Source organism: Tiliqua scincoides, chromosome 3 (genome assembly GCF_035046505.1).
Source record: "Tiliqua scincoides isolate rTilSci1 chromosome 3, rTilSci1.hap2, whole genome shotgun sequence".
Lineage (NCBI taxonomy): Eukaryota > Metazoa > Chordata > Lepidosauria > Squamata > Scincidae > Tiliqua > Tiliqua scincoides.
Genome location: NC_089823.1, coordinates 7,898,868 through 7,922,507, shown reverse-complemented (window position 1 = coordinate 7,922,507; position 23,640 = coordinate 7,898,868). Strand labels below are relative to the sequence as shown.

The window sequence follows — 23,640 nt, the reverse complement described above, 5'->3', positions numbered from 1 at the left end:
TATATAGGTGTTGTTTTTTTTTTCTTTTCTTTTCTGGTGAGATAAGATTACAACCTTACTGGACATAATGGGGTTACTTCTGAGTAAAATAAATAAACGCCTCTAAGTGTAAGAATATGAAAAAGGTGAAGCCTTGCAGGAGTAAGGCCCTGAATAGGCAAGGAAATAGGAGAGAGTTAGAAGCCAGGCAAGAAAGCAAAGAGACTAAAATACTGAGATTCCAGCCTATAGTGCCCTAGGGCTAGTTTGGGACCTGTGGAGATCGGAGCTGCTATAGCTGGCTAACAGTGTTGTCTTGCTTCAGAAAGGTCTCAGCCAAAAGAAATTTGGCTACATAATGTCTGATTTCAAATTGGCATGAGTGCAATACTACCTACTTTCATTCTGGCATCTTGTAGGGAAAAGTTTTTAAAATAGCTCCTAGAGTATGATCGCAGCTGTTATGAGCGCTAACAGGAAAGAAAAGAAGGGCAGGGGGAGCAGGGCTTCAGTAACACCGACCCCCCATCCCATGAACCCTCTTTCCAGTCAAATCTTTTGCTACCAAACGTCCTGCACAGCCCTAATGCGTCTTGTTCTGTGGCAGTAAAATGGTTGCTTATCGTGTCGTGGTTGCAATATGTATGGCTGATGAGTTTTAAAAGGACCATACGCTGCTCTCCACAAGGGTTCTGTTGAGAGGGGTCTCTTGTTTTGCTAGATGTAATTTATTCACGGTCTTCTTTTGCAAATTGCTGCCCACAATCACCTGCCTTTTCATGGAGTCTGGATGTGGGCTAATTCTTCTCTATTCTTGCCTTCCATTGATTAATGAGCAGCCCGTGGGGAATCCTCGGCTTTTCTTGGCCTCATTAAAGTTAGGCATAGTAAAATGATATGAAGGTTTGTGTTACTTTTCTCTCTCTTTTTTTTCCTCCACCCCTTGTCCCTGAAAGCAACTAGTTTCTTTTGCTCTTTTGTTCCTTTAAAAAAAGAAAGAAGAAGAAATGTTAAATTAGAACAAACAGCACCTTGATTAAAGCTCCACAAACGGGTACCATCTGGATCTGTTTTGGAACCCTACCCACCCAGCAGCCAGATCCAAATTAAAGCTAGCTCCATTCAATAAAGAAGTCTGGAAAGTTCTGTAATGAATTAAAAATGTCACTGTCTTTCCCAGTTGTACATATTGGCAACCTTCAGTCTCGAAAGACTATGGTATCGCGCTCTGAAAGGTGGTTCTGGCACAGCGTCTAGTGTGGCTGAAAAGGCCAATCCGGGAGTGACAATCCCTTCCACACCAGGAGCAAGTGCAGTCTGTCCCTGGTCTGTCTCCCTGGCTATGGGCCTTCCTTCTTTGCCTCTTAGCCTCAGACTGTTGGCAAAGTGTCTCTTCAAACTGGGAAAGGCCATGCTGCACAGCCTGCCTCCAAGCGGGCCGCTCAGAGGCCAGGGTTTCCCACTTGTTGAGGTCCATCCCTAAGGCCTTCAGATCCCTCTTGCAGATGTCCTTGTAACGCAGCTGTGGTCTACCTGTAGGGCGCTTTCCTTGCACGAGTTCTCCATAGAGGAGATCCTTTGGGATCCGGCCATCATCCATTCTCACGACATGACCAAGCCAACGCAGGCGTCTCTGTTTCAGCAGTGAATACATGCTAGGGATTCCAGCACGTTCCAGGACTGTGTTGTTTGGAACTTTGTCCTGCCAGGTGATGCCGAGGATGCGTCGGAGGCAGCGCATGTGGAAAGCGCTCAGTTTCCTCTCCTGTTGTGAGCGAAGAGTCCATGACTCGCTGCAGTACAGAAGTGTACTCAGGACGCAAGCTCTGTAGACCTGGATCTTGGTATGTTCCGTCAGCTTCTTGTTGGACCAGACTCTCTTTGTGAGTCTGGAAAACGTGGTAGCTGCTTTACCGATGCGCCTGTTTAGCTCGGCATCGAGAGAATGAGTGTCGGAGATCGTTGAGCCAAGGTACACAAAGTCATGGACAACCTCCAGTTCATGCTCAGAGATTGTAATGCAGGGAGGTGAGTCCACATCCTGAACCATGACCTGTGTTTTCTTCAGGCTGATTGTCAGTCCAAAATCTTGGCAGGCCTTGCTAAAACGATCCATGAGCTGCTGGAGATCTTTGGCAGAGTGGGTAGTGACAGCTGCATCGTCGGCAAAGAGGAAGTCACGCAGACATTTCAGCTGGACTTTGGATTTTGCTCTCAGTCTGGAGAGGTTGAAGAGCTTTCCGTCTGATCTGGTCCGGAGATAGATGCCTTCTGTTGCAGTTCCAAAGGCCTGCTTCAGCAGGACAGCGAAGAAAATCCCAAACAAGGTTGGTGCAAGAACACAGCCCTGCTTCACTCCGCTTCGGATGTCAAAAGGGTCTGATGTGGAGCCATCGAAGACAACAGTGCCCTTCATGTCCTTGTGGAAGGATCTGATGATGCTGAGGAGCCTGGGTGGACATCCAATCTTGGGGAGAATCTTGAAGAGGCCGTCTCTGCTGACCAGGTCGAAAGCCTTTGTGAGATCTATGAAGGCTATAAAGAGTGGCTGTCGTTGTTCCCTGCATTTCTCCTGCAGTTGTCTAAGGGAGAATACCATATCAGTGGTGGACCTGTTGGCTCGGAATCCACACTGCGATTCTGGATAGACGCTCTCTGCAAGTACCTGGAGCCTCTTTAGTACAACTCGGGCAAACAGCTTTCCTACAACGCTAAGGAGAGAGATGCCGCGGTAGTTGTTGCAGTCACCCCTGTCACCTTTGTTCTTGTACAGCGTGATGATGTTTGCATCCCTCATGTCTTGAGGTACTCCACCTTCTCTCCAGCAGAGACAGAGGATTTCATGCAGCTCAGTGACGATGATCTCTTTGCAGCATTTTAGGACTTCAGCAGGGATGCTGTCTTTTCCAGGTGCCTTGCCAAAGGCAAGGGAGTCCAGGGCCACGTGAAGTTCTTCTAGGGTTGGTTCACTGTCAAGCTCTTCCAGCACAGGCAGGCACTCAATGTTGTTCAGTGCTTCTTCGGTGACTACATTTTCTCTGGAATATAGCTCAGAGTAGTGCTGCACCCAGCGTTCCATCTGCTGCGCCCGATCCTGGATGACCTCGCCTGTGGCAGACTTCAGAGGGGCAATTTTCTTCTGTGTTGGACCTAGGGCCTGCTTGATACCATCATACATCCCCTTGATGTTGCCCGTGTCAGCTGCTATCTGTATCTCGGAACAGAGCTGGAGCCAGTAGTCGTTAGCACATCTCCTGGCAGTCTGTTGGACTTTGCTGCGAGCAGTTCGGAGGACCTGCAGGTTGCGCTCACTGGGACAGACCTTGTATGCTGCTTGAGCTCTCCTCTTTTCCTCAATGACTGGTGTCAACTCCTCAGAGTGGGCTTCAAACCAGTCTGCCGCCTTGTTGGTCTTCTTGCCGAATATGGACAAGGCGGTGTTGTAAACGGTATTCTTGAAATGTTCCCATCTGTTGGATGCATTTGCGTCGGCCGGGCCTGGAAGAGATTCCTCAAGCGCTTGTGCAAATTCCTCCACTTTTCTCTGATCCCGGGTCTTGCTGGTATCAATGCGAGGTCTTCCTTCCTTTTTCGTGTGATACAGTCGCTTTGTTTGCAGTTTCACTCTGCTGCACACCAGGGAGTGGTCAGTGTCGCAGGCAGCACCATGATAACTGCGTGTGATCTTGATGCTGGGAAGGCTGGAGCGTCTGGTGAGGATCAGGTCGAGCTGGTGCCAGTGCTTTGATCTTGGATGTCTCCAAGAGACTCTATGTTGGGGCTTTGTGTTGAAGAATGTGTTGCTGATCCCAGTTCCCAGTTGTGTTCCCAAATGTGTTCCCAGTTGTGCTAGATGACATTTTGGCCCCATTGTCCAGAAATTCTCAAACTGTGTCCCAAGACATAGTCAGAGGAATAATGATTCTCTCCAGAGCCCAGGGCAATGATGTCATGATGCATCATGATGTTGTGACATCACGAAGCCTTGTGATGTTGTGACCTCATGTTCAGGTTCACCCTGGAGGGTGGGGTGCTGCTGGCTTTGTAGACTGGAAGCCACTTGAGAAGCTGGAATGGGACACACAAAGCCAGCAGTGCCCCTCTCTCTGGGGAGAACCTGGAGCTGACTGGGCAGAGCCTGGAGAGAGTCATGCACCCCTTGCCATAGTGCCTGGGGAGGACCCAGAGAAGACTGTGTGGAGCCAGGGGTGGTCATGCACTTCCCTTCCCTAAAGCCTGAGACATTTGCCCCTCAGGCTCCACCCAAGTTACACTACTGGTCAGAGTCTTGTTGTTGGCAACCTTCAGTCTCGAAAGACTATGGTATCGCGCTCTGAATGGTGGTTCTGGAACAGCGTCTAGTGTGGCTGAAAAGGCCAATTCGGGAGTGACAATCCCTTCCACACTGGGAGCAAGTGCAGTCTATCCCTGGTCTGTCTCCCTGGCTATGGGCCTTCCTTCTTTGCCTCTTTGCCTCAGTCTGTTGGCCAAGAGTCTCTTCAAACTGGGAAAGGCCATGCTGCACAGCCTGCCTCCAAGCGGGCCGCTCAGAGGTCAGGTTTTCCCACTTGTCGAGGTCCACTCCTAAGGCCTTCAGATCCCTCTTGCAGATGTCCTTGTATCGCAGCTGTGGTCTACCTGTAGGGCGCTTTCCTTGCACTAGTTCTCCATAGAGGAGATCCTTTGGGATCCGGCCATCATCCATTCTCACAACATGACCGAGCTAACGCAGGCATCTCTGTTTCAACAGTGCATACATGCTAGGGATTCCAGCTTGTTCCAGGACTGTGTTGTTTGGAACTTTGTCCTGCCAGGTGATGCCGAGGATGCGTCAGAGGCAGCGCATGTGGAAAGCGCTCAGTTTCCTCTCCTGTTGTGAGCGAAGAGTCCATGACTCGCTGCAGTACAGAAATGTACTCAGGACGCAAGCTCTGTAGACCTGGATCTTGGTATGTTCTGTCAGCTTCTTCTTGGACCAGACTCTCTTTGTGAGTCTGGAAAATGTGGTAGCTGCTTTACCGATGCATTTGTTTAGCTCAGTATCGAGAGAAAGAGTGTCGGAGATCGTTGAGCCAAGGTACACAAAGTCATGGACAACCTCCAGTTCATGTGCAGAGATTGTAATGCAGGGAGGTGAGTCCACATCCTGAACCATGACCTGTGTTAACCAGATTGCCCCCATTCTGGATTGGAGCTGTGGCAGGAATACCGATCCACAGGGCTCGTCAATCCAGCTTCAGTTGATGAACAACTATTAAGAAAAGGCTCAAATCTATCCACCACTGGAAGTGGTGTTCTGCTGGCAAGCCAGTGAGGCCACCAGTGCAATGCTTGGCAGCTGGGAGAACACTGTCTACCCGCACTGGTGAGTTGGCGGTGGGGGCAGACCATGGGAGAAACAGGGCAGAGACAGGGAGTAACTGGAGTGGGGAGGATGCAGAAACTGGTTGCAATGGTGCATTCTGGATCTTATCCCTTCTTTTGCAACTCTCCCCACCCCTTTTCCCTCCTCGGACATATGTCACCTAAATAGGTGGCATGTATCCAAGGAGACCCATGGGTGGCTCCAGGGCCTACTAAGAGGTTTTCCCCTCCTGGTTGTCCTTGCCCCCCCCCCAATAGGTTGCAGCATGAGCCTTTATGGCCTCTGTGCTGGTGGCAGAGATAGAATTGAGCTGCTAGTCATCAAGATGTGTGTTGTCTTGTGTGGTGGCGTAGCTGAAAGGGCAGTGGAGTTTCCAGTCTGGCGGGGAGGTTCAGTGGGGCGGGCAAGCAACCCCTCCCTTCGGAGCCATTCCTGGCGGGGGGAGCAAAACGGAGCCGTACGGCTCCGTTTTGCTCCCCCCGCCGGGAATGGCTCTGAAGGGAGGGGCCACTTGCCCGCCCCACTGAACCTCCCCACCAGACTGGAAACTCCACTGCCCTCCCAGCTATGCCACCGGTCTTGTGTTGCCTTGTGTGCTCCCTGAGGCATCTGGTGGGCCACTGTGAGATACAGGAAGCTGGACTAAATGGGTCTATGGCCTGATCCAGCAGGGCTGTTCTTATCTTCTTATGTTCTTAAGACTAATTATTCTTGGAACAGCTGCTATAGTTTGGCTCAAAGGATCAAAATACATGTGCTGTGGGAGATGAATTATTGGGTCAATGATCATAACTATTTTATGGCACTTCTGTTTTTTTATGGCCTCGCTGCACTTTTACTCACTCACTGCAGATGGTGGGGTTGGCATACTTGGTGGTACACTCCTTAGGATCTGGCTCTTAGAGAAGCAGCAGCACTGGAGGAGAGGATTATTTAACCCTCCTTGCACTGCTTTCCTGATCCAAATTGCCTTCTCTTGAAGGTCCTGTTAGCCCCAATGGGAAAAAAGCCAGTATTTTTCTCCTGGCAATTTCATAGAAGCTTGGAAAGGAACTTTTACTGGGGAAAGGTTAAATGTTTCTTTCCCATACGTTAATCAAAACTGGAGCCCTTTTTAACAGCTTAATTTTTGTTTGTTTAAAGAAGTTGGGAGATGTGAAATTGAGTGTTGGGAGAGTGCTGGATGTTACCCCTTCTTATCTCATCCTCTCAGACAAAAGAAAATATTTCTTTACTCAGTGTGTAGTTAGTCTGTGGAACTCCTTGCCGCAGGATGTAGTGATGGCATCTGCCCAAGATGCCTTTAAAAGGGGATTGGACAAATTTCTGGAGAAGTCCATCACGGGTTACAAGCCATGATGTGTATGTGTAATCTCCTGATTTTCGAAATGGGCTATGTCAGAATGCCAGATGCAAGGGAGGGCACCAGGATGCAGGTCTCTTGTTGTCTTGTGTGCTCCCTGGGGCATTTGGTGGGCTGCTGTGCAATACAGGAAGCTAGACTAGATGGGCCTATGGCTTGATCCAGCAGGGCTGTTATGTCCTTATCACAGATCTTCCTTGCTGTATTGTTCCTAAAACTGACACCCTTTTGGTGATGTGAGAATGAACTGAGTTTCCAGTTTTAAATCAGGAAAAGCGCACTTCCGCTACAAGTGCACTTTGGAAGTGTTGTGCTGGGCTAACTGAATGGTTGTGGAAATTATTCTTTTTTCATTCATCGGTTATTTCCAGGTTTAAAAAAATTAACCACGACAAATCTATAGCATTGCACTGCTTTTTGGCAATATCATCTTTCGTGTGTGTATATGTACACACACAACTGTGTGGGCAGCTATCAAACCACACAGAGAATTGTGGTCCCCCAGGTGAAATATTTCCTGCTCTACAAAATCTGAAATGGCATCCCTGGGGAAAACATCCAGAGGGGTAGCTGTATTTGTGTGTTGCAGCCAAAATAGCAAAGAGTTTTGTAACGTAAATGCTAAGCAGTGTATTTCAGCACAAGTTGTTGTGAGCAGCAATCCTCTTCATCGGATGCTATGAAGAGAGATGGGGGAAGAGGCAAGATAACTTGGGTCTTTTGTTGTCCTATTTGAAGACATTGGAGATATAATATTTGTAGAGAGCCAGGGTGGTGTAGTGGTTTGGGAGGTGGATTCAGACCTGGAAGAACCAGGTTCAAATCCCCCTTCAGCCATTAAGCTTCCTTGGTGACCTTGGGCCAGTCACTTTCTCTCAGCCTCCCCTACCTGACAGGGTTGTTGTGAGGATAAAAAGAGGGGAGCAGCTGTGAACACTGCCCTGAGCTCTTTGGAAGAAGGGCGGTATAAAAATGTAATAAATAAATAATAAAATAAACATTTTGATTATTTGGGGCTGGGGTGATGGGGGGGGGAGTTGGAGGCCACCATATTTCCCCCTGAATACTCCTTGGAACATGGTAAGTTCCATAGGAATATTGTCAGCCACCAGCCAGTGGCAGCTGGAAGGAGAGCCGCATCTGCTACTGTTAAACTGGCATCCTCCTGAATCTCCCTGGACCTCAGTGTAGAGCTTATGTTGAGGTGTTATATTGAATATGTCTACAACACACACCTCAATACTGATGTACACCTGGGGCGCCAGAGTTAAATCACCCAGGTAATCTAACAGCCTGAACCTGCAGTCACTCTTAGAGGGACTGAGCATCCATCCTTGACATTGTTTGCAAATAAAAAGCAGTGCATATGTCCCACTTCTGATTAGTTTGCATATACAAACTGGAAGGAACTTGAGAGGCTCTTGGTTCCAAATCATTCTTCTTCTGCAAACAACACTGCTTACTGATTTGCAATCAAATTTTGGCTTTTGATTCGGGATGACTGTCAGCTGCAGAGAAGCCAGGCTCTCGAAGAGAGCCAAATGAGTCTGGCTTCGGAGAGTGGTATTTAAAATGAGGCACTTGATCCACAATCTATTTTCTGAATGAAAAAGGTTTTCCCCCTCTGGACGTTGACTGGCCTTGAATCAAGCACCTCTTTGCAACTGTTGCTATCAATGCTGCTGTTTATTCTTCAGGCAGAGGAAGAATTATGCTAAGCACTGCACAGGATTGAACCCTTTCCACCATATGCTCCCGGAGGTTTCTCAGACTCTTTGTGGATCATCTTACTGGGTCTGAGCCAAGGAATGGAACTTCTTTCTCAGATTTCCTCTCCAAATACGAGCATTTGCTTAGCTTTGTGGGAGCAACATTTGGTATTGAGGATTTGGACTCCACACAGACTCAAGCAACAAATATCTACATTCACGTATGCCGAATCAAATTTTTTTATTACACACAGAGGGACCATTTTTGCCCTCTGCGTTCTTCTATCTGTGTGGCTTCCAAGCGCTATGAGCTTGGCACGTTTGGATTCCAAGCCAGGCAATTTGCAAGTTTCAGCCACATCACTAACGGTCGCTTACAATTTAATCAAACAAAAGCCATCATTTGTAGCCGGAAAGGAAGGGCACATCTCATGATTTCCTTTTCATTTCCTGTTTGGGTAACACACCAGAACCAAAATTCCTCCACGAATTAACCAAATGTGTCCTTTTAATTCACAGTCTCGCTAATTAAAATTTGTGTTTGGTGTTTAAAATTAGCCTCCACTAAAACTTTCAGTGAACAATCTTCCAATTAAGTCAATTAAAGCTCACAGCCTTAATCATCATGAGCCCTTGCAGTGAGTTTCAGCTAAAGTGAATTATCAATAAGGATGAGCAGATAACTCCTATTCCGTCCCATTTTCACTCCATCACTCCAGTAATTTCCTTCTTCCACTGAAACAGAGGGTTTGGTTTTGTTTAAGAGTGGTGGATGCACAATCCATCTCAATCCTAGCATGGAAGTAAGTCCTACTGTGTTCAAAGCACTTACTCCCACACAGGTAAATCGGGTGCATGGGATTGTTGTAATTCCCTTTCCTATCCAGCAGAGGTGTAACTAGGGCGGAGTCCAAGGGGGCACCTGTTCCAGGTGCTATGCCACTGGAGGTACATGAATGCCCCCAGGCTCCACCCTAGTAATTGAGGAGGTGCTGGCAGCTTCATGCCCCCTGTTCCCACTGGCCTCCTCTGAGGAGTAGCTGGAAGTGACATGATGTCATATGACATTGTGATGTCACTGCCCCGGCCACCAGAGCAATGTGTTACGCCTCTGCTATCCATTGCCCTCCCCCTCTTCTCTGCCTCTGGACTCTTGCTGGGGCTTGGACATGCTGTACAGGATCAGGGTGTAGGTCCCATCCCCCCATTTCACATGAATTAGATTTTCATTCCTAGTAGCTACTACTACCAGTCACACCCCTAATGCACTTGGAAACCCTGCTTTGGAGTTGCGATGTCTGTTGTTGTATGCATAACCCTTTTGCTGCAGACATCCAGGCACACCTCAGTCAATCAATCAATCAAACCTTTATTAGGCATAAAATTAACACATAATATCTCTAAACAATCCAATATATAAATATATGTTAAAAAGCAAATAAAGATAAAGGTTAAAACACAACAATTTACTTGCGCGGTAACTCCAGGTTGCTTAGGACCAACAGATTAGCCCTCTTCAAGTTACTCAGGTGTAAAAATTTCGCAACTGGAGGGGTCACAAGTTTAGAATCTCCCGCTAACAAAAATTGTAGGCAAACATTCTCAGAAAGACCCTTTTTGGTTGTTAATAATGGGAGAAGGTACTGATCTCTAGCCACTTGATTGCCAACACAGTGCAAAACAATGTGTAAAAGAGAGTCTACCTCTCTAAGGCCACAGTTACAGACTCGTTCTTCCTTCGGGGCATTTCTAAACCTGCCAAGTAGGTCTTTAGAAGGCAACACATTGCAGCGAGCTAATGTAAAAGCCCTCCTTGCGAAGGGGCACTTCAAGAAGGTCAGATACTTTGGTTGTTGACCAAATGTAATACTTAGGTGGAAATTCAGGGGCGAACATTTTTTTTGTGCTGCACCCAGAATCTCTTGCCTTTCTATATCAGTTAATCTTGTTATCAGGAGCCTAATAGAAACCTCAGGTGTAGCAGCTCCTTGTAGATCTGCCTCGAGGCCCATTTGTCTGATTTTCTTATAGAAAAGAGCTAAGCAGGGAGATAACAGTGGGTCAGACAGTATCCCTTTTAACAAAGGGTTTTGATCAGCCCTGAAGCACACTTTGGCCCAGTATTTTAAGAAACGGGACCATGCTAGAAACTCCAGCCTATACTGGCCTGTCTCCAGGCAGAGTGCTGGTCCCATCCCCCCATTTCACATGAATTAGATTTTCATTCCTAGTAGCTACTACTACCAGTCACTCCCCTAATGCACTTGGAAACCCTGCTTTGGAGTTGCGATGTCTGTTGTTGTATGCATAACCCCTTTGCTGCAGACATCCAGGCACACCTCAGTCCTGGCAAAATGAACAACAGAACATGGAAAAATTCCCCATTCTCAATTATCAAATCAAATCTTGTACTTGGGAACAACATCGGAGCCATGTTGGGGGAGTTGTGAATTTACAGTTTCACAATTTCTCAGGGTATCCACATATAGGACAATGATAAGCAGAAGGTGTAACTGAGAGGCAAGGCATCCCTGATTATAAAGCTTATTGGAGGCGTCTGTAAGGTGATTTCCTTTCTTCCCCCTATTTGGCATGCATTTGTTTCTTTCCCCTTTAAACCTTAATTGGCTGTGTCTTTGGGATAATTTATTAATTATGAGAAACCTTTCTGGTTAATTAAAAGGTGCAGTTAGCACAGTGTGCAATGTTGTAGCTAAATTAATTCATTAATTCTTGTAGAGAGAGGAGGGAAGGAGGGGAGAGAGGAGAGGTAAAAGAAGCCCAAATGTTACCCTCCCGGAGTTTTACTTAATGTCATTGTTCCACACCAAGTACCATAAAATGTACCCAATTAGGCGAAAAGGGCCAAACTCATCCATTACAGTGGAGTCAGGTTGTCAGGGAAGGCGGAACTTTCCGAGCTCAGATTGGTGTCCCACTTCATTAAGAGCAGGCGCTTGACAATAAAAGGTTGGCATGACGGAGCATTGTGACTTCATCCGATTGGCACTGGCACCTGAGCTATGTATAACTGTTGCCACCTGCTCGCTGGCACGTCTACATTGAGAATTTAATCCTTTTGTACTTTGTCACCCAGATCTGTCAATATGCCTGTCTCTCCAAGAAGGGTGGGCAGCATTCCAGATCAATTAATCGGGAATGAAATGCCAGTGCCAGGTGACATTCTTGACACCGTGAAGAAAAAAATGTATGCGTTAACCACATGGGATTATTTTAAAAGAAAACCTATCAGATGCAGCCCTGAGAGGTGGAGGGGCAGAGCAAGGTAAAGGCAAAGTAGGAGGGAGGGAAATTCATTCTGGAGCTGACAATAGCCGGTCACCTAGCAAGCCAGACCACCAAGCTTTCATAGAGAGTCACAGAGTGTCACCATGCTCCGTGCCATGCGCTGGTCTATTGTTGCAAGGTGTCAGAGGAAGGCAAAGGTGGCAAGTGTTTCCCAACTACTGTTTGCCCCCCCCCCGTCTCCTTAATATTGAATTTCCCACTATAACTGGAAACCAAAATAAGGCTATAATCCTCACCATGCTTCTGTAGAAAGTTCACTAGCAGAATCCACATTACCACTGGTGGTCCTGGCCGCCCTGCCACCCCAGAACTGTGGGGCAAGGTGCCTCCACAACTAGAAGTCATTGTGGTGATGCCATCACAATTACTTACAGAACCCCGGCAATAGTGGCTGTAAGCTCATGGCCACAATAGGCTTGGTTCTGGACTGTGCCGATCTGAGGGCCTCCCCCTTCCCCTTTAAAAAAAAAAAAAAAAAAAAAAGGAGGAGGTGGCCCAGAGTTGTGTGGAATCACTTTTTTTAAAAGCAAAAGAAACCAGCAATGCTACTAGCTTTTTTTGCTTTGAAAAAAGGGGGGGGGAAACGGGTGGTAGGGGTGTGGAAGGTGGCAGCGCCCCTGTAAGCATGGCACCCTAGAGAATTTGCCCCCCTTGAACCCTCCTAGGTATGCCAGTGCACATTACTTCAGAGAACACAAGTTTAGGACAGGTCTGCTAATGTGAAATATTCCATAATTTTCTCTTTCAGAGATCTGAAATGTTCACCCCAGCACAGTATCTCTGCCTAGTATCTTTTGTGTCTCACTTAAGACTGAAAGCCCCTCTGGGACAAGGAACCATCTTTTCATTGATTTTGCTACGTAGTCTACATTGTGAACAATTTGTTGTTGTTGAAAAGCGGCACATAAATATTGTCAATGGTAATACTGTGGGATGTTCCAAGATATGTGCAACATGTGCACGTGGAAAGAGGTCTGTCTGCTTGGAGGATCAGGAAGAGGGAGAGATATGAGAGGGAGGTAGATACCCCCACAAGTCAAGGGGGAGCAAAGTCACGGTCTAGGGCAGGTAACCTCAGCCCTCTGGAAGCACACTGCCTTCTGGTGTCCTATAGGCAACACTCTATCTGTTTTCCAACACTACCTATCCGTACCTTTGGAGGTGAGGCTTGCATTTGTCATGAGGATCAAGGGGCTAGGTTGCCAAAACACAGTGATCTCCTGATTCAGAGGTGGGGAATGGGGCAGAATAGGTTTTGATGGGCAAAGTCAAGAGGGCTAGGTGGTAACCTTAGCTAGTTTCAGGGAGGGAAGACTGCTTTCCCAGGGGAAGGGTTCCTTAAGGGGTGACTCTGCAGGCACTTGAGTTTGCAGGAAAGAAGGGGAAAAGGCTGGAGAAAGAAAAGAGCAGTTTGATCCCCATCCTGGGTGGCACTGCTGTGTCTTCCTCCTCTAATAGGCAGTGGAGTGAATGCTAAGAGCCCAGCAGTCCCTTGGTGGCTATTAAAGGAAGTAGCAGTGGATGCCAAGACAAAGACATAAGTGATGCAGGCATAAGCTGGGCCTCCCGTCCCTGTTATTCCAATGAATGACAACGACGATGATAAAATGGACCCTACTGTAATAAACAGTGATGTCTTCCAAGAGCTGGAAGGCAGGGTTGGAAGAGTTTAGAAGGGAGAACCATAGTAGTAAAGAGTGTTAGTGTGGGGCATTTTTACATTTAATTCCTCAAAAGGTTGAGGACTTCCATGTGGGAAAGCTTACAACAGGGACCCCCGTAGGTGGTTCTTTTCCTCCCCCTCCCCATTTTATCCTCATAACAAACCTGTGAGGTTTGACTGAGAAAGGTGACTGTCTCAAGGTCACCCAGTTAGCTGACAAAGTCCAAAAGTAGACTAGTTGCAGGGAATACAGCTTGCCAGTTTTGAAACAATGGCATTGGTTAGCTCAATGGCATAGCTAGAGGATGTGCAAAGCACTAAGTTTTGCAGGGAGAATCACCGCAGCATGCAAGCTGCCCCTTCCCCTCCCCTCCCCTCCCCTTCAGAGCCATTCTAGGAGGTGAGAGCAAAACAGAGGTGTTGCCTCGGTCCATTAGATCCACTAAAGGGTGACTCGGAGACTCAGAAAGTGCCCCCATTGTGACTCTCTTTCTAGTCGAGTTGTGGAGGTCGATGACTAACTCAAGTTGGGTTTTTGAGGCTGAGTTTTTCCCATCCCTGCGCTTTAGTGGTTTTATTTTTTGTTCCCCTGCCATTGTGCCAGAGGAAGAGTAGCTCCTCCATCAGTGGAATCTCATCTACCCTCAGCCCCTCTTCCAGCTCCATCGGCAGACCTGAGTTCCAGAGGGAATCCTGGAATCTGATACAAAACACAAGAGGGAGGCAAATCACACATACATATGCCACCTTCACTAAGAGCGCAATCAGGTCTACTCAGAAGTAAGTCCTATTTTGTTCAATGGGGCTTACTCTCAGGAAAGTGTGGTTAGGATTGAAGCTTAAATAGTATTTCCTTCTCCTCCATCTCTCCACCATCATCAGAATGTGCAGTGAGTTGCAACAGCACCCCTACCTATGGCCTGGTGTGCAGTCCATTCAGTGTGGCCTGAAGATCGAAGTCTAGGCGCCTTCCCATCCATTTCCACCTGTTCCCAAACTTCTCGCCCCTGTCAAGAATGCACTCACCATCACTCTTTTTTGCATAAACGTGTCTGCGTACCTTTTTGTCAAAACCAAATTACCTTTTCTCAACCTGGAGTTAAAATATAATGAGTTATTTTGCCGGTTCTAACAATAGATGGAATTTGACCTGCTGATTCTGAAAGGTCAATGCAAATAATTTTTTAAAAGAAATGTCCAGATAAGTACCTACTTTATTGAAACCAAAGGCCATTCCCCACCACTACCTTGATTAGGAAGCATCAGATTTTTAAGCAAAAGGTTACTTTTGAGAAGGAAATGGGATCACCTATCTAGCAGCTTCTTTAATTATAATCTTGCCTTGACACTTGTCCGTACCACTCTTGCGTTCTCCATGGTGGAATCTTTTATGATTGCATCCCTGATGGATGTGTACTTGGAGACGGTAATGAAAATGCGGCTCACTTGTGTGTGTGTGTGTCTGTGTGTGTGTGTGTGTGTGTGTGTGTGTGTGTGTGTGTGTATAGAAATATGACCTTTAGGCACCTCATATAATCTTGAAAGATTGTAGCTGTGCTGACCTCCAATTTGTGTAATGTTTTTATGGAAAAGAATTCATCATCATAATAGAAAAGCGAAGTGGAGAGTGGGGGGGGAAAGCGTTAATAACCCCATTTAGTTTTCAGTCCGTGCTGGAGGTTGAATGGAAAAATGCACAGCAGCCTAGTAATGGCTTACCTGCTGGTTACCTTTACATATATCAACTCCGAGAAAGGGACTGTTATTTCTCCCTTTCTTTTCATCTAATTATATGACTTTCCAAAAAGACCAAATACCATTCAGAATGGAGTGCCCAAGAACTCAGATTGGTCACAGCTGTGCTGAAGGGGATTTCTGAGCACTGGTCATGGTCGAGAGAGACATGCCTGGACTGTAATGCAGTCACTGAGACTTCCAAGGTGATTTTGCTCCTTGAATTCAACGCAAAAAAAAAAAATTAAAAAAAAATCACATTATGAAAAAGACTCTCCTGGAGTCTCAACTCTGCTCAGATTAGAGTGAAAATTTCACCTGAGGTGAAATTGTGGTCCTACAGAGAGAAAACACCTGTCGAAATTATGAAGGAAGCACATTTGAGACATTGCATGGGCATGTGAATACATCTCTGGATCAAGTGAATAAAGGTTGGCCCTCCTTCTCATCCCTGGGTTCAGGACCCACAGATTTGACCCAACACGATCAAGAGGGCCTCCCTTGACCTCCCAGGTGTGACTAGAAGAGTCTTCCAGTTACATCAGGAGGGAGGCGCTCTGATTAGGCATGGTGGGCCGCCCATGACCTCCTGTGCCTCAGAAGGCCTGCCAGAGCCTTCTAAAAGTCATGTCCAATTTTTCACTAAATCAGAAGTGTCTTTCAGAGGGCTCCGGCAGGCTGTCTGAGGCGCAGTCCTCCTTGCACCTCAGAACACCTCCGGTAATGACCAGAAGCCACTTCCAATCGTATCCAGAGGTCTCCTAAGGCCCAGACCCACAGATTCACTTATCCATGGGTTTCAGTATCCACACAGGCCCCAGGAATGGATCCCCCATGGATAATGAGGGCCAACTGTACATCACTTGATCCAACTGTACATCACGAGGGCCTTTTCAGTGCTTGCACACAACTTATGCAACTCTCCTTTCCTAAGCATCTTTGCCTTGTTCTTTCTTCCCCATCTTTAATGCCAGGTGAAGCTTGTCCACTTCTTTCAAGTGTGTAATGGAGTATTTTGACATCTTATCCCTTTTAATCAGTGGATTTGATGCAGAGCAGTTCAATCCTAACAAGGTTCCCCCCGCAATGATGCAAGAGCACCAGCATGGGCTTTGGTGTAGCCTATGGGGGTATTTTGGCTGTTTGAGGTCTCCTTGGGATAAGGGGACTTTTTCCCCTTGCCCCAGGGTAAGCCCCAGCTGCAGCTGTGGGTCAAAGTGGGCCTACACCAGTGATGTTGCTGGCACACGTCTGTGTTGACCCATGTTGGTGGATCAGGCCTGGAAAGGGGGATAGGATGGTGTGTACTGGTGCCATCTATCCCACCCCCTTCTGGAACCGATTCCCCGCCACACCCCCTTCACCGCTTTCCCCTGTTCCGTTACACCCTTGCCCTCCCCTCCCCCACCCTAATCTGCCTCCTGCGCACCACTGGTACCCACAGGAAGACTTCCTGAAGGTGCACAGTAACTGCCACAACATGCTTTACAGCGCCTTTGCGACAGTGTGCACCAGCGGAGCACATGCTTTGCTAGCATAGATCAGGCTTTAGATTTCAATCGCCAGCTCATTGGTTATTATCTGCTGCAACAGTCTCTGGTTCTGTTGCCATTTAGTGCATATTAATATTTTTTTTTTTATGATTTTTTCGGTAAGCTATGTCAATGCTATTGCAAAATTTATTTATTTATTTATTTATTTATTTATTTATTTATTGGGCATGTAATCCGCCTGTCTCCCCGAAGGGCACCCAAGGCGGCTAACAGCAATTTTAAAAAAGCATAGAATACATAAAAACATAAAATTAGAAAATGCAATAATAAAATAAGTAATAAAACAGCAAGGCCGGCAGCCATAAAATGAGCAGTATAAAAGCAGTTATTCAAAAAGTTATTAAAAAGCAGCCATCATGCTCTCGGGTTTAGGAATAAATTAATTGAACATGCACTGCATGCTATGGTGGGGGCAGATGGCCTGGAAGAGGTAAGTAACTTACCTTCCTGTAGGTTACCTGGTTGCCAATGGGTCTCCTTGGTCTGACGCCAGCTCTTTTAGTCCAAGGATCCTCAGGGGGCTTATTGGACTGGGAAAACAGGGGCAGCATCCCAGCATGCACTGCCACTGCCGTATCCACCCCCTCCTGCCCTCAAAATGCTCCCTCCCCGCCCCAATCCCCATCCCACTCCCCTGATCTTCCCCTTCCTGCCTTTGAACAGTCCTTTTTTCCCACCTTACCTGCACCAACGTGGTATCCAGCACCTGGCAACTTGCACTAGCAGCCCTGAAGTGAACAGAAGTGACGCACCTTTTTACGATGCCACAGGGGTACTTATGGCGGCGGACCAGGAGTTCCGCTGCCGTAAGTGGGTCATAGGATTGGGCCAACATAAATGTTTCATTGTCGCTGCAGAATTTTTTCCTTAAATGAATTTAGATGATTCTGCTTGGCTGAAACATTTGCAAGGATATCAAGGAAGACGGGAAGGATTTCAAGAAGATTAGTGGTATTTCTCAGGGGTACGGAGATCACACGTCCAGCCTGCTTCGATGGTCTGGAGGAGTGAAATATCAGTGAACCTTTAAGGGAAGATATATGTATGGAATGAAATCAGCAGCATATCACCAAGGACATACCAATTTCTGCACGCAGCATCCTTGGAAAGCCTAGCCAGTACTGTCTGGTGGCAGGCATGGTGCGCTTGTAGTGTGCAACCCTTTGGTCCACCTAAGCATCTCTGCTTCCAGGCACATACAGATCCTAGCTGAGTCAGAACGAGCCAGTAGTACTGAATAGCAAATCATTTGTACTTGAAAGAACTATTTATTTAGGGCTTGCACCAGCCGTACTTCCGCTGCATGATTTTAAAAGGGCAGCTTTAAGATGGAGAGAATGTGCTTCTCTCTCCCTGAAGTCTTATGCTTCGTATACATCACTTTCCCCAATCTTTATATATATGTTATTCCATGTGATTACATTCCACATACAGTAATTACAGCTTGTGACGAGATCAAACAGTGTGTTTTCCCAAACCAGCAGTAATCAAATCAAATGCTTTAAATTCACCGTTTGACATAATTACTATAAATATGAAAGGAAACGATATTTCTGGGATGCATAAATTTTAACTATGTCAGATGACTGCCTGGAGAGAGAGAGAGGTGCCTCATGATCAAGCACGGTGTATAGAAAAACAACATTCTCTATAGCATTCTAGAACAGTGTTTCTCAACCAGTGATACTTGTACCACTGGTGGAACTTGAGGTGGTGTCTGGTGGTACTCAGAGGATCCCCAGTCCTCCCACTGCCTGGCAGCAAGACCAGCAATGCAAGGAGCAATAAGAGGCTTGGTGGGCAGTGCTCCAGTGTGCACTTTTCATGCACTCAGAAAAGCCTTCCCATCTGCCCTGAGCCTTTCACCGTGTTTATCATCTTGTGCCTGGCCTCTCAATCTAGAATTAACTGGCAATGATGTCATTGCCAGTTGCTTCTAGTGGTAATTTCAATAGGTGGAGCATGCAAAACGGTACAGTGGGGGACAAACATTGAGAAACACTGTTCTAGAGAATCTAGGGATTGAGCATTGGAGGGAAGATGGAAAACTAAAAAATAAGTCTCTTATGTTCTTAAGTAACTATCGAAATGCACTAAGTATTGCAATTTTGTAGTGGTTGTGCTATAAGCAAATCTATCTAAGCAGAGAGTCAGCCTACTGGGCACAGTGAGAAATAGCAGTAGTGGTTAACGTACAACACAGGTGGGCTCATTTCAGTCTTGTTGTTGTTGTTGGCATCCTTCAGTCTTGGAAGACTATGGTGTCACACTCTGAATGGTGGTTCTGGAACAGAGTGTCCTCTCCAGTGCATGAAGCCAGGGTAAAGTAGGTATGGAGGATAGGCTGTTACCCATGCAGCAAATCCCCCCTCTCCACGTCGCTGAAATGGTCCAATGGAAAGGCAGAGGCCAATACGGTTGGTTCCAGCGGCGTCGCAGGAGTTGCCAGAACGTGACTGTGTTCAGCCATGAACTGCCTCAGGGACTCCGGCTCTGGATTTTGCGTCGAGGTTGACTCCTGAAGCCTTTTCCATAACTGGACGTAGCCACAAGGCAGTGGAGGTTTGGGATCAGAGTTTTCCTTCTCTCAGATGAGCTGCCTTCCCAGGCGCACGTGTTCTATCTACCCGGTGGCTGTTTAGTCGCCTCTTACGACAAGTACAGCCAAACTGAGAGCCTATTCTTATCCCTAGCCCCCAGGAATACAAGATCAGTCTTGTATGATCTACTATTTTAAACTAGAAACTGTATGATCCAATGGCATATTTTAAACTTGCATCGCAAGAGTACCTACACAAGGTCTCTTCAAAGCAAGGCTTCGTTAAGGGCTTGCAAAATGGACTGATGGCATCAATACCCTGCTTCACAGTCACAATTGACTCCCCAAGTAGTTATAGTTTAAATCCAAACAAAGGTGCAGTTGGCAGGGATCCAGCTCCTGATTTGTGCTGGCAACAACCAACAAAGCTGGCAGGGGTGGGTGACTGGCATTGCGCCTTGTGAACTGGCAGACCCTAGCGTTGCCCCAACACTGAAGCCAGCTCTGGGAGAAGGCTACCAGACCAAGCAGTGAGGAAGAGCATCTCTGTTGTTCAGGGCGTTGGGAAATCTCCCACATTTGCAGCAGAGACAGTAAGTCTTCTGAGAGGGTGGGACTATTCTTAAGCTTGCTGCCAGAAATTTGAAAGTGAGGCATGCCGGAACCCAATGAGGAAGTCCCTCCATTTGCATTTAGGGTAATCAAAAGGAAGCAGGAGAGCTCAGAGGAATGCAATTCTTTGCAGAGGCAGAACGTCACCCAGTGCATGGCTAACCTTCTGCTGCTCAGTGACCCAGGCATTCAGGGGTGATGTAATGACTTCATCACGTCACCCCCAGTCTCTTCTGGGTAAGGGAACATTAACAAACCAGTGCTGGATGAAGCAGCATTATGGGAGGTATTATTGTATTGATAAAAGGCTCACTCAAGGCAACAGGCCATTGCCAGTCACAGAGAATGGCTGCAGACACAGGCGTATTAACACACGCAATTTTAAAAAATCTAGAAATAGGATGGGAAAGGCCCTGAAAGAGAGCAGTGGCATAGCTATAGGGGGTGCAAAGCACTGAGTTTTGCAGGGAGTGGTGTGCAAGTTACCCCTCCCTCTCCCCTTCAAAGACATTCTGGGTGGGGGAGCAAAATGGAGGCAAACACGTCTGTTTTGCTCCCCTGCCCAGAATGGCTCTGCAGGGGAGGGGGAGGGGCAGCTTGCATGCCGCAGAGAGAGGCTCCCTGCAAAACTTAGTGCTCTGCCCCCCTTCTAGCTATGCTACTGCCAGAGAGCAATCCAAAGGCTTCAGGTTCTGCCTGAACTACCTAAGGTAGCACTCTGCCTGTTTACAACTAGCTAAGGTCCTTATTGTTTTACTTGCCTCTTTAATTTCCTAGAGCGGGACAAGGCATTTGTATAAAACTCGTGCTTATTTTCCATATAGCCACAGCTTCTGTTTTGCTGAACCAGAATTCTTTGGTGCAGACTCTGGCCTTCTGCCATTTACAGCGCAGTCCTAACTTGTGCTGGAACAGGCAGGCCAATTCCCAGGCCACCCAGTAACAGGGTTAGGATCCGGCATAACCGCCGGACCCTGGCACCACCTCCTGCTCCCTGCCTGCCCACCCCCAAGAACGTCCACCACCCGCTCTCCCCCCGCCCCAGAACCCCTCCCTCCCACCTCCTCCCTGCCTCCTCCCCACCCTCCCCTGACACCTGCATTCGCCAAGCTTGGTTGACACAAACTCACTGGGGCCCACAACTCCCTTGTCCCAGTCTAACTGCCTCCAAAGTGTTGCAAAAGTGCTGGTGCAAGTCTCACCAGCAGCAACTGTTACCCTGCACATGTCTGATCTCGTCTGATCTTGGAAGCTAAGCAGGGTCAGGCCTGGTTAGTACTTGGATGGGAGACCGCCTGAGAATACCAGGTGCTGTAGGCTTATACCATAGTCTTTCAAGACTGAAGGTTGCCAACCTATAAGTCTCACCAGCCTAACTTCAAGTTAAAATTGCGCCCTTAGTTTCACAATGGAGCCTACTTGGCCTCCAAAGTGGAGGATCTGGGCAACACTGTCACCATATAAAGGAACCTGGTCCCAGATGCCAGGTCTAGCTTGATCCAAAGACTGCCATGTGCACATCCCACATGCAAATGAACTGAACAGGCTGAGTTTTGCTCAGCTTGGTGAGACGAACTCAGAGATTGCACAGCTCCCAAACTTCAGGAGCTTTCCTGAAGCTTCAAAAAGCAGCCTTGGGGGCTTTTGCATAGCATTTGCTGAGCTGAGATTAGTCCAGGACTGGGCCAAAAGCAGAGAACCCCTTTTTAAAGTTGTGTGTGGTTTGCTTTGCAGCTTGACTAAAGGTTCTCCAGCACGAACCCACAAAAATGAAGCTCATCGGTAATTAAAATACTCCAGTCTCTCTTGGGGCTTGAATTTGGTTCGTTTCAAAGGCTCATTAGTATCATGACTTCTGCAGCACTAAGATGTCATTTAACAAATAGATTTTAAACAGCCCCTGCATTATTGCCTGATAATGCAACGAATCAATTAGCATGTCTTCGTATAGTTTCCATAATGAATCTGTGAGCTGATTTTAACAGTGGGGAGAAAACCCTCTTAAAGAGCTGCTGCTTGTTCATGTTTACACATTTATCAATAATTTAGCAGGTACATAATTATTTTAGCATCTGTGAGGCCAGAAATACAACTTCTGTTCAGCTGAGCTTAAATCAAGATCATGTCTGTACCCAACTCTTTGTTATGGATATCATTAGGGATGGGCACTTTGCTTGATGCAACTCAAGTTGTGAAAACAAACTGTTTTTTTTGTGACTTGTTTTGACTTGAGACACGGACATCGCTGACCCCAACTTGACTCATTGCTCAGGATCAGTGACTTTAAAAAAGAGTCAGGACTCAAAATGACTTGAGTCCTACCCCATGATGATGATGATGATGATGATGATGATGATGAAGTCCAAGTGCTCTGAGATTTAGAATACAAACTGACAAGTATCTCCCACACAACACACCAGACATAACCATCATTGGCAAGAAGTATAAGAAAGTCTGGATAGTAGACATTGCAATACCTGGTGACAATAGAGGAGAAAATAAAGAACTGGAGAAAATCACCAAATATAAAGACCTGCAAATAGAAATTGAAAAAATGTGGCACAAAAAAGCAAGAATAGTCCCAATAGTCATAGCGGCCTTGGTTGCTATCCCAAAATACCTGGAAAAGCACTTGGATGCCATCGGGATGAGCACAAGCACCGTCCTTCAATTACAAAAGGCCTCCTTGCTAGGCCTACATGTAATATTTGTAATGCAACAACATAAAAAAAAATAGGTACCTATCCTAGGTCCTTGGAAAGGACACGATAGGCGAGTATATACAAAATCTAGTCAAAAACAAAATTACTTACTTTTTGTGTGAAAAATTAGTATTACATTTTCGCACAGGCAGGTATTTTGGTTGATTTGTTTTATCTAGACATTGAGTCAACAACAACAACAACAACATTTTTATTATAATATAATTATATTATTTATTATTTATTATAATTATATTTTATATTATTATATTATAAATATATTATATATAATATAAATAAAGTTATATTTATATATATAAATATATTATATTTTATATATTTATGTATATATAAATATATATTATAATATTATATTATAATTATAATAATATTATAATAATTATTATTATAATTAATTAATTAATTATTATAATATAATTTAATATAAAAATATAAAATATAATTTAATAATATAAATTAATATAATATAATATAATTTTTGTAATATAATTATATTGCATAATTATAAAAAATAATAATAATAATAATAATAATAATTATTATTATTATTAAGAAAATTATTATTAAGAAAAAAGTCCACTGTTGCTGCAACTATAAACCCTCCTCCAACAAAAAACAAATGTAAGAAAATGGATGTGATTTTATGAAGTTAATGACTGGACAACTTAGGGCACAATCCTAACCAGGTCTACCCAGAAGTAAGTCCTATTTTGTTCAATGGGGCTTACTCTCAGGAAAGTGTGGTTAGGATTGCAGCCTCAATAGATCAAGTGTTTAACAGCAAAAACAAATGGAGAACACAATGAAGAAGAAGAAAACTATCATTCCTTCAGAAGTTCCTTCCGTCAGACCCTGAGTCAAAACTTACTGCTGCAGGCAAGGATCACCACACGTTCACCTGACATGAGCTGATGGGGTTGGGAGCTGCTCAGGGGTCACAAGACCCTGCCACACAGTGCCTGCGTAACTGCATGGCCTGCTCCAAAACACCTTCGAGCACGGGGTCCTTTGACCGCAGCAGCCTGCCTTTGGATCACAGCCTGTTGGGCTCCCAGCAGCCTCACCTGCTTTTCCTCTTTTCCAGGGGCGTC

At 46.0% G+C, this 23,640-nt stretch overlaps 1 pseudogene; it reads left to right on the top strand.

Annotated features, from left to right (window-relative positions):
• The first annotated feature begins 21,026 nt into the window (after positions 1–21,026).
• Positions 21,027–21,146, top strand: LOC136647234 (5S ribosomal RNA; annotated as a pseudogene).
• The last annotated feature ends 2,494 nt before the right edge of the window (positions 21,147–23,640 follow it).